Here is a 16187-nt window from a genome sequence, read left to right on the forward strand (position 1 = left end):
GGTTAAATAACTTTTAAGTTTAATTTCTAATACAGTAAATATCCAGAGATAGAACCCACATCAACAAAATCTTTATGGAATCCTCATGATTTTTAAAAGTGTAAAAAAAAGTCCAGAGATATAATATCCACTTACAAAGCCTCTAGCTGGGTAGTTCACACCCTCTAGTCACTTATAATCTTGTTAGACTGAGAGAGTGAAGGATAACACATACATTACATATTTTGTGATGGACATTATAATAGAGGTGTATTTCCAAATAGTAAGTTTGGAAAGGCTACTTAAGAGTTAATTCAAGCAGGTTTTGAAAGATGGGTAAGACTGACTCATTCCAGACAAAATGTCTATTTGAACAAGAGTAAGGAAAAGAATGAGCACCTGTTTACGGAACAGATAGTTGAGGTTAGAGCACAGAACAACAGAGGTATGAAGAATGTTGTAGTAGAAAAGCAGACGAGACACAAAAGGTTTCAAATTTCGCAATATAAGTCTGGATTCTACAGTGTATTTATAAAGAGCAAAAGGGGATTCTTATTGAGAAGAAGATTATTACAGTCAGTTCTACTTGGAAATATAATCTTATTGGCAATGCACTGGATAGTCTTCTACATTGAGAAAGACAGCCAAATACAGGGAGACATCAAATGAAGGAAAAATAATGAAATCTGCACTTGTGAGCACACAAAGTGAAGGGGACTCTGCCAGAGGCAAAACAGCGCGCTAGCCAACTGACAGAATCTACCAAGTAAAGAAGGGAAAAGGTAAACGCAGGTTCTGAGCAAAAATCCTCTAGCGCAATAGCGGTTCTCTGTGGGAAAAAGAAGATGCATCTCCTGTTTTTTGGTGGAATGTGTGAAGTTTTCAGGTGTCTAACAAATGTCAGTTTTGAAACGTTGGTCAAGATGATACAGAAAGGAATTTTGGAAAAATCTATACAAAGATGACAGTTTGAACCATGGGACTGATATAATGATCAAAACAGAACAGAGTGAGTAGAGCAAAGTGCCTGGAACAGGATTTTATAAGTGCATGAACAGCTAAGACATGGGCAGAGGAAAATAAACAGCAAAAACAAAAGTCAGACACCTGCAGGAATTCATGAACAAAGAAGTTGGAAGGAAAGAGTTAAGGAGCATTAGCTGGTTGACAGCTGAATAAGTTGGAATAGAAAAATGATCTAAACAAGGCCACTGGGTCTATTAATTAGGAGTTCACAGAGTAGTCATTGTTAAGAGTTCAGGGACAGAACACAGATTCAATGAATCTGAGATCAAGGCCTTGTTAGCATATTAGGTACAGAGAATATTTTATCCAGGGCTACATGAAAATATGTTTTCCAAATAATCGTTGTCTTTTTCGACTATAACAATTTCTACATAAGTTATCTCTAAAATTTACCTATTTTCAGAGAATTTATTTCAGTCACATAAAACACTGGTTTTAGCACAACCAGAACACTAACATTTGCCTTGTGAATTTTGCAACACAAAGAAAATTTACTATTGTGCTAAACCTCCACCTACTGCTTCAAAGAATATTATTCTACTATAGATAAACCTACTAAAATATTTTAGTGAAAGTTCAACAAATGAAACGTATTTAAGGAAAAAACTATTATCCAATTCTTTTTATTGTTAATATGAACCACATAATGAGATCAAATTTCATTTTAATATTTATATCAAATGAATATTTTAGCTTGATCTATGTATATGAAAAAAATGTGTGAAAATATATTTTCCCACCATTATGTACAAGTATTTTTCATTAAAAAATATGAAAAAAATATTTTATTAGTATAATCTAGAAAACAATCATTTGTTTTACAAAAAGATTCTTTCCCTTTCAAAGAAATCCTCATTGGGGTCCTTTAATAAATATGGAAGTTTTCCAAGGATAGTAAAATGTTATCATTCAATTCATTATTTAATTTACACATAAAACTTAATACTTTTGCTTAAAGAATGTACATCAGAATTGGAGAATATCGTGCTTAGTGAAATAAGCCAATCCCAAAAAACCAAAGGCAGAATGTTTTCCCTGATAAGTGGATGATGATACATAATGGGGGTGGGGGGAAGAAAAGAATGGAGGAACTTTAGATTATGTAGAGGGAAATGAGAGGGAGGAGGGGGCAGGGGTATGAAAGATGGTGGAATGAAACAGACATTATTACCTATGTACATGTATGATTACACAAATGGTACAAATCTACATCGTGCACAACCACAGAAATGAAAAGTTGTACCCCATTTGTGTACAATGAATCAAAATGCAATCTGTAAAAAACACAAATAAATTAAAATAAATAAGTAAATAAATAAATAAGAGAACGTACATCAAGTAGATCATAAAATGGGTACTGTAAGGAATGGCTTGGATTCTGCATGTCCAGGAGGGCTGCTCTCATCACCTGACAGGGGAGTTGGGAGCCCTGTGTAAAGCAGAAATCTGAGGGTATTATACACCCAAGAGGAAAGTGGATATCACAGAAGAGCTGTCTACCTGGGATCTGAAAGTAGGCAACAACCACAGCAGTGTCATTTTTTTATCATCCTTTGGGTATATACATAAAGACAAGAAATTTTTCAAAATTCTGAGTCTCAAACACCCTCACAAAAAAAGGGAATTCAATTCTAAATTAGGCAAAGATTCTGGAGCCAGATCACCTGAAAGCATCTTTCAGTTCTGTATCTCATACTTCTGTCACCTTGGCAAGTTACTTAGACCTCAGTTATCTCCACTGTAAAATGGGATCATGGGAACAGTCACCTCACAGGATCAGTGTGAGAACCATGTGAGAAAATGACTGCAAGACACTCAAGTGGTGGCATATTACTGACCCACAAGAATAATTAGAAGGGTACTTATATAACTTTAGATCACTCACTCAATCTTTCATTATGATGTACTACCACCACTGTTATGGTTTGTATGTGAGATGTTCCCCAAAAGCTCACGTGCAAGACAATGCAACAAGTTCAGAGAAGAAATAATTAGGTTGTAAGAGTCTTAACCCAATCAATGAGTTAATTCCCAGACAGAAGTTAACAGTGGTAACTAAAGTAGTAGGGTGTGACTGAAGGAAGTGCTTCATTGGGGGCGTGGCCTTTGAGTATATAATTTGTATCTGAAGTGGAGTTGTCTCTGCTTCCCTCTGCCAACTCCATGATGTCCTGCTTCACCTTGAGCCCTGAGGAATGGAGCCTACTGTCTATGGATTGAGACCTCTGAAACTGTGAACCCTCAAACTTTTCCTCCTCTATAATTTTCTAGTGGGGTCCTCTAGTCACAGCCATGAAAAAGCTGACTAAAACAACCACAAACTCATTTGACATAAACTTGCAGTGTTTGAACATGCTGACTCAGTGCATCCTGAAACTGATCTAGGAATCTAATGCTCCCCTGCTCAGATATGAAATAAGCTTTGTGTATTCTTTTTCCTGTTTTAAAAAGTAGGAACTAATCTATGTTAAGGTTATATGCCAAACTGCTGGATCCTAGAGAACAGGATCAAAGTCCATAACATTATGGACCAGCTCCAGAAACACACCTTTAATAAATAATAGCCCATTTTCTGCTGAACTAATGTCACTGTTTACAACTACTGGGCTATCTTTATCTTTGTTAGTGACTCACTAAAGTAGCTAAATTCTCAGCAATTTAGCAAAACCTTGTCTAAAAAAAAAAAGAGCTGGGTGGGGGATGTTGGGGCTGTAGCTCAGTAGTAGAACAAACACATGCCTAGAACGTGTGAGGCACTGGGTTTGATCCTTAGCACCATATAAAAATAAACAAATCAAATAAAGGCATTCTGTCCATCTAAAACTACAAAAAAAAAATTTTTTTTAAAAGGGCTCTGTGGTTAAGCACCCCTGGGTTCAATCATCAGTACCTTTTTTTTTTTAATTTAAAAACATAAAATAGCTAAATTAAACAACTAGTTTAGAAATTTCTAATTTATGCTGCCTTCCCTTCCAAAACAAACTTATCAGTAAAATGTATCCCTATTAAATATAAAATTTTGATTGAAATAAATATTTTTTACTAGTTTCTGAAACACCCGTAGTATTGGGGCATGGTGGCGCAAGCCTATAATCTCAGCGACTTTGTAATCCCAAAGACTGGGGAGGCTAAGCCATGAGGATGTCAAATTCAACACCAGCCTCTGCAAATTAAGTAAGATCCTGCCTCAAAATAAAAAATAAAAAAGGACAGGGGATGCACTTCTATGTAAAGTGCCCTTAGGTCCAATCCCCAGTACCAATAAATAAAGAAATAAACCATAAAAACTCATGGTCAAACTCATTCAGTTTCTATCCTCCTTTTTCCTCTTCCCAACACCTAACAGAAAAATTGTCCTTAAATTAATATAAACCTCCTCAATTAGCCACTGACTACATGGTAACTAATTTTATACTTTTCTTTCTCCATAATCTCAGTGGCCAACATAAGCCAGGGCTTTGTTTGAAATCTCAAGCACCATCATAACAGATAAATAAATCATCTTGTTTTTTAAATCTCCAAGATCAACAATGATGAACAGGAAAAGCAGAAAAAAACTGATAAAACATTCCTCTTCGAAACATGCACAATTCTTTGTTCTTTCCCCAAATCCCAAGACCAAAAGGAAAAGAGACAGCAAATCATGTCCACAAACCAAAATACAGCTGGTTCATCTAATTTTAGAAAAAAAAATAACAAGGAAGAAGAGAAAAATAACAAGGAAGAAGAGAAAAGTCCTCAAATCAGGGAAATTCAAAGAATATAATACAGAAAAACCAACAACCTCAATTCTCTCCCAAGGGGTACTAATTCTATCAGTATCAAATCAAAATAAATAAAATGCTTTTAGAAGATCCCACGTAAGTTTTTAAATTCCCCCTTTAAAAAATAAATAAAAATCCCACTTACACAGAAAATATCTAAGTGTATGAATACGAGGACAGGTTGTTATTGGTTGATTCCAAACCTGCATCTCATTTCCACCATACTCTTTTTCTTTCTTTTTTATTAGTGCATTGTAATTACACATAATAGAATTCATTGTTACATATTTGTACATACATACAATATAACAATATAATTTGATCAATTTCATCCCCAGTACCTCCCCTTTCCCTCTCTTCCTCCCTCCCTCTGGCTCCCTTACTCTATTCTACTGGTCTCCTTTCTGTTTTCATGAGATACCATACCTTTTTAAAAAGACAAGTTAAGAAACATGGATTTTTTTTAAAAATCTCAATTACAACATTCACAACCAGAGCTATCCTTTATTTTCATCTACATTCTCATAGCCAGATGTTTATTTGATTAATTTGTTCAACCCTTAATTTGCAATAGGGCTCTGCCTTTTCTGGAAGATGGGAACCATCTTGTATCTCTTTTCCCCTGAAATCCCCAAGAAAAGGAGAAATATATATGCACTTAATCTAATTGTTTTGGGGGTAGTACTGCTTATATAATAGCATCCTTCATATTAGCTCTTGACACACTTTCTACTAAGTAACTCTCAGTAATCAATCCAAAATAATAAACATGAACTTTTCACCAGCATTAATATTAACTGAGGGGGCAGGTAGGTCAGCAGTAGAGTATATGCTAAGCATGTGTGAGGTTTTCCAATCCCAGCAACAACAAAAAAAAGCCATAGCCATAACATTGGCATTTACAGAAGACAGCTGAATAAAGAAACTGCAACAGATTTATATAGAAATTTAATGTGTCTTCAAAAAAACTTAGGGAGGATGAGCAATTATTTCACAAGTCTTACTCCTATTAACTTATTACATCAACAATATGTTCTGGTATTTTTGTTATCAAAATGTCCTGGTGGGCTGGGGTTGTAGCTCAGTGGTAGAGCACTTACCTAGCATGTGTGAGGCACTAGGTTCAATTCTCAGCACCACATATAAATAAGTAAAATAAAGGTCCATTAACAACTAAAAAAAAAAAAAATTTTTTTAAATGTCCTGGTGAATAGGAGGTATAAATTCCAGAATGCAAAGAACTTTTCTTGCCAATAGTTTTAATTTTATTCCATTAAACCAAGACTACCTAATATAGAAAATTTCAGAAAAACTCATGGTATGATGATATATATTAAATACCAATGCACACCTAGATTGTTTCTCATTGGGTTATATGGTTACTTGGATCACCAAAAGTTCTTAAAACAACTGGTTCTTAAAACAATTTGGTTACATGAGAAACTGGATAAACTATTTTCTAAAAGCAAGTATATGACAAGTAGTCCCAAGCATATCCCAAGATGCATCACAATGCTAAGAGATTTAAAAGGCACCAAGGATATGCTACAAATTCCCAAAGGCCCTAATTAATGTCCTAGTTACCCTTCATTTGCTTCACCACATCTTCTACCCTGCTCTTTTCCTAGGAAGAAGAGCCTGTCATCACATGGACTCCTCAGCTGGGTTTCAGTGATTGCAGTTACTGGTCAAGTCCTGAAAGCAGAAGAAGAGGGAGGTCAAGGAACCTTCCCTTGCCTCCGGAATGCCTCCAAGCCACAGCTCCCACAGGCCCTCCTCCGCAATGCCAACTCCAGTTCTGCTTATCTCTGGAGAATTAATGGCTTCTTGCTGTTGCTAGTCCCTAGGTCCTTTGCTACTCTTGTTTGTTCTCTGAACTCTGTAAGCAGTCTCTTCCCTTGAACCATCAAGAAAGAAATTTCTTTCCTGTTAGTACTTTGCCTAATACAACTAAATACCAAATCTGTTTATTTGACAATACACTATCTAGAAATTCAATTAAAAAGTTTATTAAAAGTTATTAAGAGCTATACAGTGAAAAATTTATATATTACTGATATTTATATAATAGTTTATTAAATATAAGTAACTCACTTCCAAACTAAACTGGTTAATAAGCTGTAACAAGCAGTATAATTTAATTAAGGTGTGAAATTTAACACAAGCTGCCTTTTCAATATAATTGCTATAAACCTCAAATAAGCTTTAAAAAAAAAAAAATCAATGAAGAGATTCTAGTAACTGATACTTCACTTCCTTCTATCAGACACTGCCTGGTTAACCCAAGAGATTTGTTGTTATTGTTGAATCCCTCTCTAAGCACACAGGAGGAATAAAAGGTTTAAGCCGGTGGGTCTCAAATTTTGGTATGCATGTAAATCAACAGGGAAGCTTGTAAAATGTAAATATGCAGCCCCACCCACACCTGCCTGTTTCCACCAGCTCCCCAAGTAATTGTGATTTCAGAAGTACTTAACAATGGCCAACTTCCAAGATTCTGCCTAAATCTCTAATATATTGTTGTTGTTGTTGTTTTATTCTTTTGGATGAAAATTTCACATTAAACATGGAAAAAAACAACAGCACAGGGGCATTCTGAACCATTTTTGGTCTGGAGTGCTGCCCAATTCTAGAATCACAAAGAAAAGCAATTCAGAACTGAAAGAACACAGTAACAACAATAATGTACACCAATACACCAACTATGTGCAAGGCAGTGTGACATGTGCTCAACATGTAGTATTATCTAATTCAGTCCTTCAAAGAACCACAGCAGGTAGGTAATAGTTGCCTCCATTTTACATATGAGAAAACTGAAGCCCAGAGAAACTAATTATTAAATTTGACCAAGTTAATGAGCCGCAAAATTCAAGACCCCTCAGGTTTTCCTATCCTCTTACCTATGAACCTGACATTGCTTAAATGCAACTCTGGAACCCCAAGACTGGGGCTCCGCCAGCCTGTGGACCAAGCAGGCTCCTGGCAATACCCCTCCAATTCCCACCACTCATCCAGCAAGTTCTTAGGACTCACCCCACCTCTCAGTCCTTCACCAAGGCCTGTAAGATCTGTCTCACACAGTAGAATGGCAGAAGTCTGTGCTTAATCTATGAGTCCTTCTCCATGAGTATCTACAACACACTAAGTATCAGGAGGAATCTGAATTCCAGTGATACCAAGTGCTGGCTATTATCCTACAAATTTAACATCTCTGCCTAAATTTCCTAAACTGTAAAACAAGAGTCATAATGCTAACCTCAATGAGGTGACTTAGTAATTAACTGAGCTAATATACATAAGGTACTTGTTTGGCACTGTATCTGACACATAGCAAAAGCTCAATAAATAATAGATACTATTAAAATTATGCTTTGCCAACCCTTTCTTACTCTTACAACATCAACACAAGCCCCAGGTCCCATTTATTTCCTTTTGGTCTTGTTTCCTGAAACTGTGATAAATAATGAAACAAACTTATTTATCAGGAGCAGAATGGTAACAGTGCTATAATCCAATGGGGGCATCTACAGCAAACAGTAGATGAGCAATACAATATATTAGGGCAATTAAGACTTTCAGTAGCCTTCAAATTGCACCACTTTGACAACTGTCTATTTCTCAACTTTAAGGTCAGTCCTGTTGATTATATACCAGTATGAAGAGTCTATAATTAACTTAATTCAAAACAACAATAAAATGTCAATCAGCGCAAGCACTTGGTCTTAATCACTGTATCCCCAGCACTCAAAACAGTGCCTGGCCTCTCACAGGCACTTAAATACGTTTTAAATGAATGAAGGAATAAAGAAGCCATTGTAGACACAACTCAACTATTAAGTGAGTCCTTAAACAAAAAAGTCATAAGAAGAAGATCAATACCAAAATGCCAAGTCATAAAAGTTATTCTTAAAATTTCTCCAGAACATTTTTCTCCTTTTTTAACTAATTGGTTTTCTTGAAAAATTCTTTAACTAGAAAAGTTAATTACCAACCTCAGTCCATTAATCTATTAAAAACATTAAAGTAAGGGCTAGTGGTAAAGCACTTGCCTAGCACGTGTGAGGCACTGGGTTCAATACTCAGCATCAAATAAAAATAAATAAATAAAATAAAGGTATTGTGTTCATCTACAACTAAAAATATTTTTTAAAACATTATAGGGCTGGGGATATAGCTCAGCTGGTAGAGTGCTTGCCTCACAAGCACAAAACCCTGGGTTCAATCCCCAGCACCACAAAAAAAAAAAAAAAAAAAAACAAATATTATAAAGTAGTTCCATAAATGATGTGTCATGCCCATCTCCTACCTTCCATTAAAATTAAACCTGTAGCAAAATTCAGTGATTCTGGTTTTCAGAACTTCTTGAACTATCTGAATTAAAGCCATGAAGTGAAATAAATCACTGCTAAAATACTAATCCTAACTAACATAGGAAGTAGAGAAGTAGAGGGGGAGAGCCTACTATTTTGGCAGACAGAGGTCCTATTCTCAGAGATGGCTCAAAGTGGCTATGTAACCTTGAGCAAGTTACTTAATTTTAAGTAATATTTAATGTTTTGAGTCTTCATTTTCTCATCTATAGAACAGGAATAAATTTATTACATCTATTTCATCAAGTTCTTTTAAGGATCAAGTGTACCTAAAATGATTTTCAACACAATAAAATGTCATACAAATATAAAGGTATTAACTAATTTCAAGTTTTAAAACTTTTTTTGTTTTTTGGAGACAGGATCTCACTGCGTTGTCCAGCTTGGACTCAAATTATCCTCCTGACTCAGCCTCCCAGGTACCTAGGACTACAGATATGAACCACTGGGCCCCGCCCATCCTCATCTTCAGATTTTAAATGGATTGTTTCAATTTACCTTCATACATTTTTGCCATTCTTCCTATTTCCTTCACCCAAAGATATGCCAGGGAAGGGAGGAACCTACAGTCATTTATGAAGCACAATGGGCTGTCACTAAATATTTGTTGAAAAATATGCTCATCCACATATATTACAAATCAAAATTCTGCCATGCAAAATATCACACCTTGTAAAGTTAGTCAGCTGGTTGCTTTCAAATAAAATAACAAGTGACAGCATACACAAAAGATACCTGTGTTTTTGTCAGGAGTTTCCTTTATGCACATTACTCAGCATGAATGTTAACATTCACCCTGTGTGAATATACAGGGAAGGAATGTGCTTTAATGTTTTGGTTTCACCTGACACATGCTTTCTGCACAGAAAACTACTTCTTCTCTTAATAAGAGCAAGATTTCAAGGATGCCTGATTTGTTCTTTGAGTTTTACTTCCTAGGTTTCAGAACTCACAGGAAAAAATTGTGGTGGATTTAAGGTCATTTCTCAAACCATTATGTCATTCATATACTGAACATTAAGAAAAAACTTCAGTTTTAAAAACCATAAAGATATTCTAATACTTTTTTCTAACACTCAGGTTTTCATATTATTGCCAGTACACTAAAATTCAGCAAATAAAAGTACAGGGCTGGGGATATAGCTCAGTTGGTAGAATGCTTGCTTTGCAAGCACAAGGCCCTGGGCTCAATCCCTAGCACTGCCAAAAAAATAAAATAAAATAAAATAAAAGTACAACTGTCTATTTATTTATTTGGTGTGGGGGATCTAACCCAGGACCTTGCCTTGTACATGCTAGGCAAGCGCTCCACCAGCAAGCTACATGCCCAGCCCTACAACTATCTTAAATACACAAGATCCTCATACCTCTGAACATTATATATAATGCCTCAAAAACAGAATTTAAGCTTACATACTCCAATTAATTCTTGATTATCTGCCCCCCCAAAAAGCAGATATGTCACAGATTATTAATAATTTACATTTCAATAAAACTATAAAATCAATATAAAAAATAATATTAATTTACATTAAGATATTGGATGAGTTTTGTATTTACATTTGGATATAAGTATCCTGAAATGCAAATTCCTAATAGTTCAAATAATGAAACAACCTGCGAAAGTAGACACCAAACTCAGCAATCCATTTTTCTTTTCATTTATCGAGCTACACTCTACTGCTGCAAAGTATGACTCCTAATTTGTAACAAAAGAAGGGCTTTAAGTATTCAATTTTGTTCTGCCTATTAGGGCTCAGGGGATATTCCTGAAGCAAACATGGACAATAAAAAAGATTTGTCCTAGGCGTATATGTAGGTGATGATTTAATCAAGACCTTAAAACAAATTTTCCCCTAAGATTAGCACAAATTTATGTAGTATTTATAAGAGATGCTACATTTATGATCAACTATCTATCTCATTGGAGGACAATTTTAAAGTTCTATCCTAACCAGGAACATGAGGCTACTTATTTTAACTATAATGAAATACAGTGTTTGATTACAGTCTCATTCTGATTCCCATGAACCTGTCAAAATAAAAAGTGCATAATATGTATAACATTCTGCAACTAGACAAGAGATGATAGAGCAGCATCCTATCACTGTTCAAGGCTGTCACCTTGAGAACTAAGACACAGAATTCTAAATTAGTTCCAGAACTATATTCATGGCCTGTCACATCGACTGCTGTGTCACTTCTTCAAACCTCCATACCAGTTCTGCAGGTTTATTTCAACAGTTCACCAAGTAATTTGAAATCAAGTCAACCTGTTCTGGTGGAAAAGATGGGGGTGTCACAATCAGAAGACTGTAAGTATCCAGACTTTGCCGTTCTGGAGCTACATGACCTTGGGTAAGTATTTATTTCTCTGAGTCTTAATTTTCTCCTCTGACCACCAATCTGGAAAATTACTTTGTACTGGCCTAATAAATGCATGAAAATCTTACACTACCAAATAGCCAGTTCAAAAATTATTACCAACTATCTCATTATGGGGATCACAATCAAAACTATATGAAATTTATTAAAATTTTAATGCTTTTTTCAACATTCTCTTTTTAAATAAAATACTTTAATATAGAGAAATCGAAATTTCACTGGGGTTAGAAAATGGTTTTGTTGTTGTTGTTGTCTGGTTCCTTTTGCAAAGATGGGGATTAAACCCAGGGCCTCTGGCACACTATAAGTGTTAGCACTGAGCTACAGCCCCAGCCTGGGAACATTTTTAAATAACATTTTACGTATCAAACATGGAGCCTGGACTACGAACAGAAGGCTATATTTGGTTCATTTTTTAAATGTTTGAGTGCTTATATTTATGCAAATCTAAGACAGTCAAAATCTTTAAACCTTTCTAAAGAAAGTTGAATTTTAGAACCCAGATACAGCCCAGATGTCTAAACAATGGGCTACATGATACACCACAGACTCCAGGCAAAGTCACAACAGGATGAGAAAAGAGCCTTCAGCTTCTCTCAGATTTCCTGGTCACTGTTATTTTAAAACTTGATCACATAAACACAAACAGGGAAAAATCCATTTCAGATAAGCCACAAAGGTTATGGTTTATGATCTTTGTTTTTAATAAACTGCATTAGTTTACATTAAATATTATAACTTCATTATATATTATTCACGTTTCTAAGCACTAATAAAGATTAAGCATGTATTATATACCATATAGTTTTATATATTATGCAATTTAATCATAATCTTTTCCTAAAAATCATGCTTCTATTCCTGTCTTTTACAATTAATTTTTGAAAACAAATATGGAACTTAATCAGCTTCTAACAATATGTAACATGTCACAGAAAATACAAATGCAAAGAGCAAATCTGCATTACACTAAAATGACTTATTTTTACCATTGTACATGTAATTTCTGTGAACTGAAAATCCTCAAAATGATCTGAATATTTAAAAGTCGATGAGCTATTCTGAACGGCTGTATTGTTTCAGGCTCTGGCTATAGCCCACTTTGCATTATTTGTGACGGTTACAGAAATTTATGCTAGAATCAACAAGGTAATTTTTTCACTAAATATTTTCCCACTGGAAAACTACATGTATGAAGCTCAGTTAATTTGTACAGAAATGCTGTTTTACTGCCAACCTTTGTACCATGACCACTACCAGCCCAAGTTCAAGATGCACATTTACAGTGTGAAGATAGTTTCAGCTAAACTTTGGGAGCTTCTACAACTCTCAAACTCTGAAGATATTTGGACATATTGCATCTATATCACCAAGCACAACAGCATAAAACTTTTATTCAGATGCACCATGTCTATTAGTTGAAGCAGTTTTCCTAACTACCCAATAATACCGGTACATTAGGATTTAAGCATCTCTCCACTATATACTTTATGCCAGATAAAATGCAATGCGTCTTTTGAAACGGTATGGAAATATTTCTGACACGGTTGTTCTAGCACTAACCGCGTCAAATTCTTACTTAAAATGAAAGCCTAAAGTTGGAGCATTTTAATCGGTTTAAGGAGTTTTTGGAAATTAATAAAGTTCTTGTTCAGGACGTTATCCGTAAGTAAACACACGCAAGGTACCTAACTACCTAAAGACTAAAAATACAGTTCTAAGAATCCCAACATGGTCTCCTACATGACTGAATTATTAATGGTATCATTCGATCTTCTCATCTGCAAACTACACTCTGCACTGAATTTTAAGCGTGTTTACAAATAAGAAAATAAAACTATCACGGAGTGTTCAAGTGAAAGCTGGACACCTGAGGGCTCGGTTTCTACTTGGGAGCCAGAGAAGAAACAAAGGTACCTTGGAGATGATAAACCCATGAAAGAAGACTCTCATTGTCTTTCGGTGGAAACCAGAACCTCCCGTGTCAACACCGCGAGCCGCGCCGCCCCGGCCCTCCCATCACCTGCTCCTCCCGTCCTGGGTCTCGGGAGGTGAGCCCAGCATTCCGACCCGGGGCAGCGAGACGAGGGCCCGGAGCAGAGCCGGGCCGGGACGAGCGAGGCGGCCCCGCAGCGGAGGCGGCGCGACACTCACCCGCACGGGAGTGAAGGCAGGTGCGCGGCGGCGGGGCTACCTGTCGCCGGTGCGGGTGGAGGGCGGGGTGAGAGGTGGTGAAGCTGAGGGACGAGGGCAACGACGGCGGCCAGGCTGCGCTCGCTTCCTGCTCGAACAGATCCGGGATCGGTCTCCGCCCGCCGGCCGGCGCCCTGCCGAGTCCCCGGCCCCGCCGCGCGCACGTCACGGCTACGGAGCGCCCGAGGGGGCGGGGGCCCGCGGACCGGGGCGGGCCTGCAGGACGCGCGGGCGCGGGGGCGCGCTCCGGGAGGGGGCTCGGGCTCCCGGGCCGCCCCGCCCTCGGCTGGCCCAGGCGGCCGGCGCCCAGCCTCTGCAGCTGGGTGGGCGCTCGGCGGCGCAGGGAGGTGCTGCCTCTGGCCAAGCTGGGAATCCTTCTACCTCCCCCGCGGAAAGGCTTCCTTTGCAGTGGTAATTGTTTCCAGTCCCAGCAAAGCAGGTTCTCTTATACTGGATGCCGTGACTGGGCAGTGGCAACAGCAAGAATTAGTTCAAGGAGAAAGAAGTTGCTCCGAGTGGATGAGGACTCGGGCGCACCGCGCCGCGCCTGGCAAGACTGTGCGCTAAGCTAGGGATCCAGGGCCCAGGTGTCCGCTCCTGGGCTGGTGGGAGTTAGGCTGCGTGGCGGCAGAGGAAAGCACCGCTGCATAGTCAGCAGAAGCCGGGTTGACTTGGGCAGGACAGCCCTTCGCGGGGAGTAAGCCTCTTCAACAGCGAACACTGTTTGGCCTTTGGAGGACCAGGCCAGAAATGGAAATTTTGCATTTCTTTGCCCTCGGCTTCCACCCACCCCGCCGTAGTATTTTGAGCACCTTTCTAGTTACTTAATTTTACTGTCCTTAAAAGTGACACATCAGTGAGTCATCTTTTAAAATTAAATATGAAGTTTATGAAAATTTGAGTTACACCGAAAACATACATTGCCTTTAGGATGAAATGAAACTTTTAAGAAAAGGAAATAATTGATTATGATGTTAAAAGTCTGCTGAGGGGCGGAGGAGAAGCTAAGTACTTACACATGAGTGACCCTTTTCTACAACATTTATAACATTTACAAGTAACCATTTGGAAATTTCAAGAAATCAGAAGATTCTGAAAAGACAAGTTTCAGATATTCAGAGGCCCCAAGGTTCTCTTGGCGAAAAGTTGCCTTCTGATGAGAAAATTTAGCATACAGCTGAAACACAATAAGATATTAAGAATAAAATAGGAACCGAATGTTGAGGCAGGAGGATGGCAAGTTTGAGGCTGCCCTGGTTATTTAGCAAGACCCGGTCTCAAAATAAAATTAAGGGGTTTGGACGTTATACTAATGTAACTGGAGTGCCATTATGGAATTTTAAATAAGGAAGTAGGTGATCATACTTTTATTTTTTAAAAAACTGGTGACATTGTAGAGATTGGATTAGAAGGGGACAAGATTGCAGCCTAGAAAATTGGTTTGGTGGCTACCTAACCAATGGTAAAGTGCCTGCCTAGTATGCAATGCCCTGAGTTCCATCCCCAGTACCACCAAAAAAAAAAAAAAAAAAAAAAAAAAAAGTTTTTGATTAATATGATAAAATAGGGAAGTAAGAAAGAGGAAGAGAAAACAAGAAAGGAAATAATTTACAGCAATCTCAGAAGTTTAATTCCAGATTGCCATGAGATAAATCTGAAATTATATTAAAACTACATTTTCAGCCAGTGGAGGTGGCTCACGCCTGTAACCCCAGCAGTTTGGGAGGCTACAGAGGAGGATGGAGTTCAAAGCCAGCTTCAGTAAAAAGTGAGGTGCTAAGCACCTAAATAAAATACAAAATAGGGCTACGGAAATGGCTCAGTAGTGGAGTGCCCCTGAGTTCAATCCCCGGTAGCACCACCACCACCCCCCAAAAAACTCTACATTTTCTAATGAGTTAAAACTTTGAAGATCTCAGTGAGTTCAGTACACTGCTTTGACTTAATTTGAATTTACTATTAAAAGCCTTTGGGAAATCAATGGAAGCCATTACATTTTAATGTTTTTTGTAACAAATGACTGATTTTTTTTGTCTTCTTCATCCCCCCACCTCCAGTAGTTAGAGAGTCTTTGCTTTCTAGCTCCATAGCTCTGTACTGTATCCAGTTCCTCTTCATAGGTACTACCATTATCTTGTTTCAGGTCACCATCATTTCAAGAAGTGTATACTACAGTAGCCACCTAACATATTTCCCAAGCCACAGCCTTGTTCTTTTATCCTGCTCTCTACAATGCCACCAGTTTATCTCAAAAATCTGATTATCTACTCTTTTATTTAAAATCCAGGGCTTCTAGGCAAGAACTCAGCCACTGAGCTACACACCCTCAGCCCCAACCTTAAGACTTAACCACCAGTCACAAAACTGGCTGTTTTTGTTTGACTAGCACAGGGGAAATTGATTGATTGATTGATTGATTGATTGATTGATTTTCAATTAAATTTGAATGCCTTTTCTTTGGTCATATGGA

General features: G+C 37.6%; 1 protein-coding gene across 10 annotated transcripts in view; it reads right to left on the reverse strand.

Annotated features, from left to right (window-relative positions):
* MYO6 (myosin VI) overlaps positions 1–13887 on the reverse strand; it is a 136709-nt gene extending 122822 nt beyond the window's left edge. For 6 of the 10 annotated variants that reach the window (XM_079146506.1, XM_079146505.1, XM_079146504.1 and 3 more), the window contains exon 1: positions 13679–13887. The gene's annotated coding sequence lies outside the window, so the exon portion shown is untranslated. Of the gene's footprint in view, positions 1–13441; positions 13631–13678 lie in introns of those variants that run through there. The other 4 variants (XM_079146509.1, XM_079146508.1, XM_079146507.1 and 1 more) reach the window with 2 other exon arrangements.
* Between the last annotated feature and the right edge of the window lie 2300 nt (positions 13888–16187).

This window comes from Sciurus vulgaris (assembly GCF_902686455.1).
Source record: "Sciurus vulgaris genome assembly, chromosome: 7".
Taxonomy (NCBI): Eukaryota; Metazoa; Chordata; class Mammalia; order Rodentia; family Sciuridae; genus Sciurus; species Sciurus vulgaris.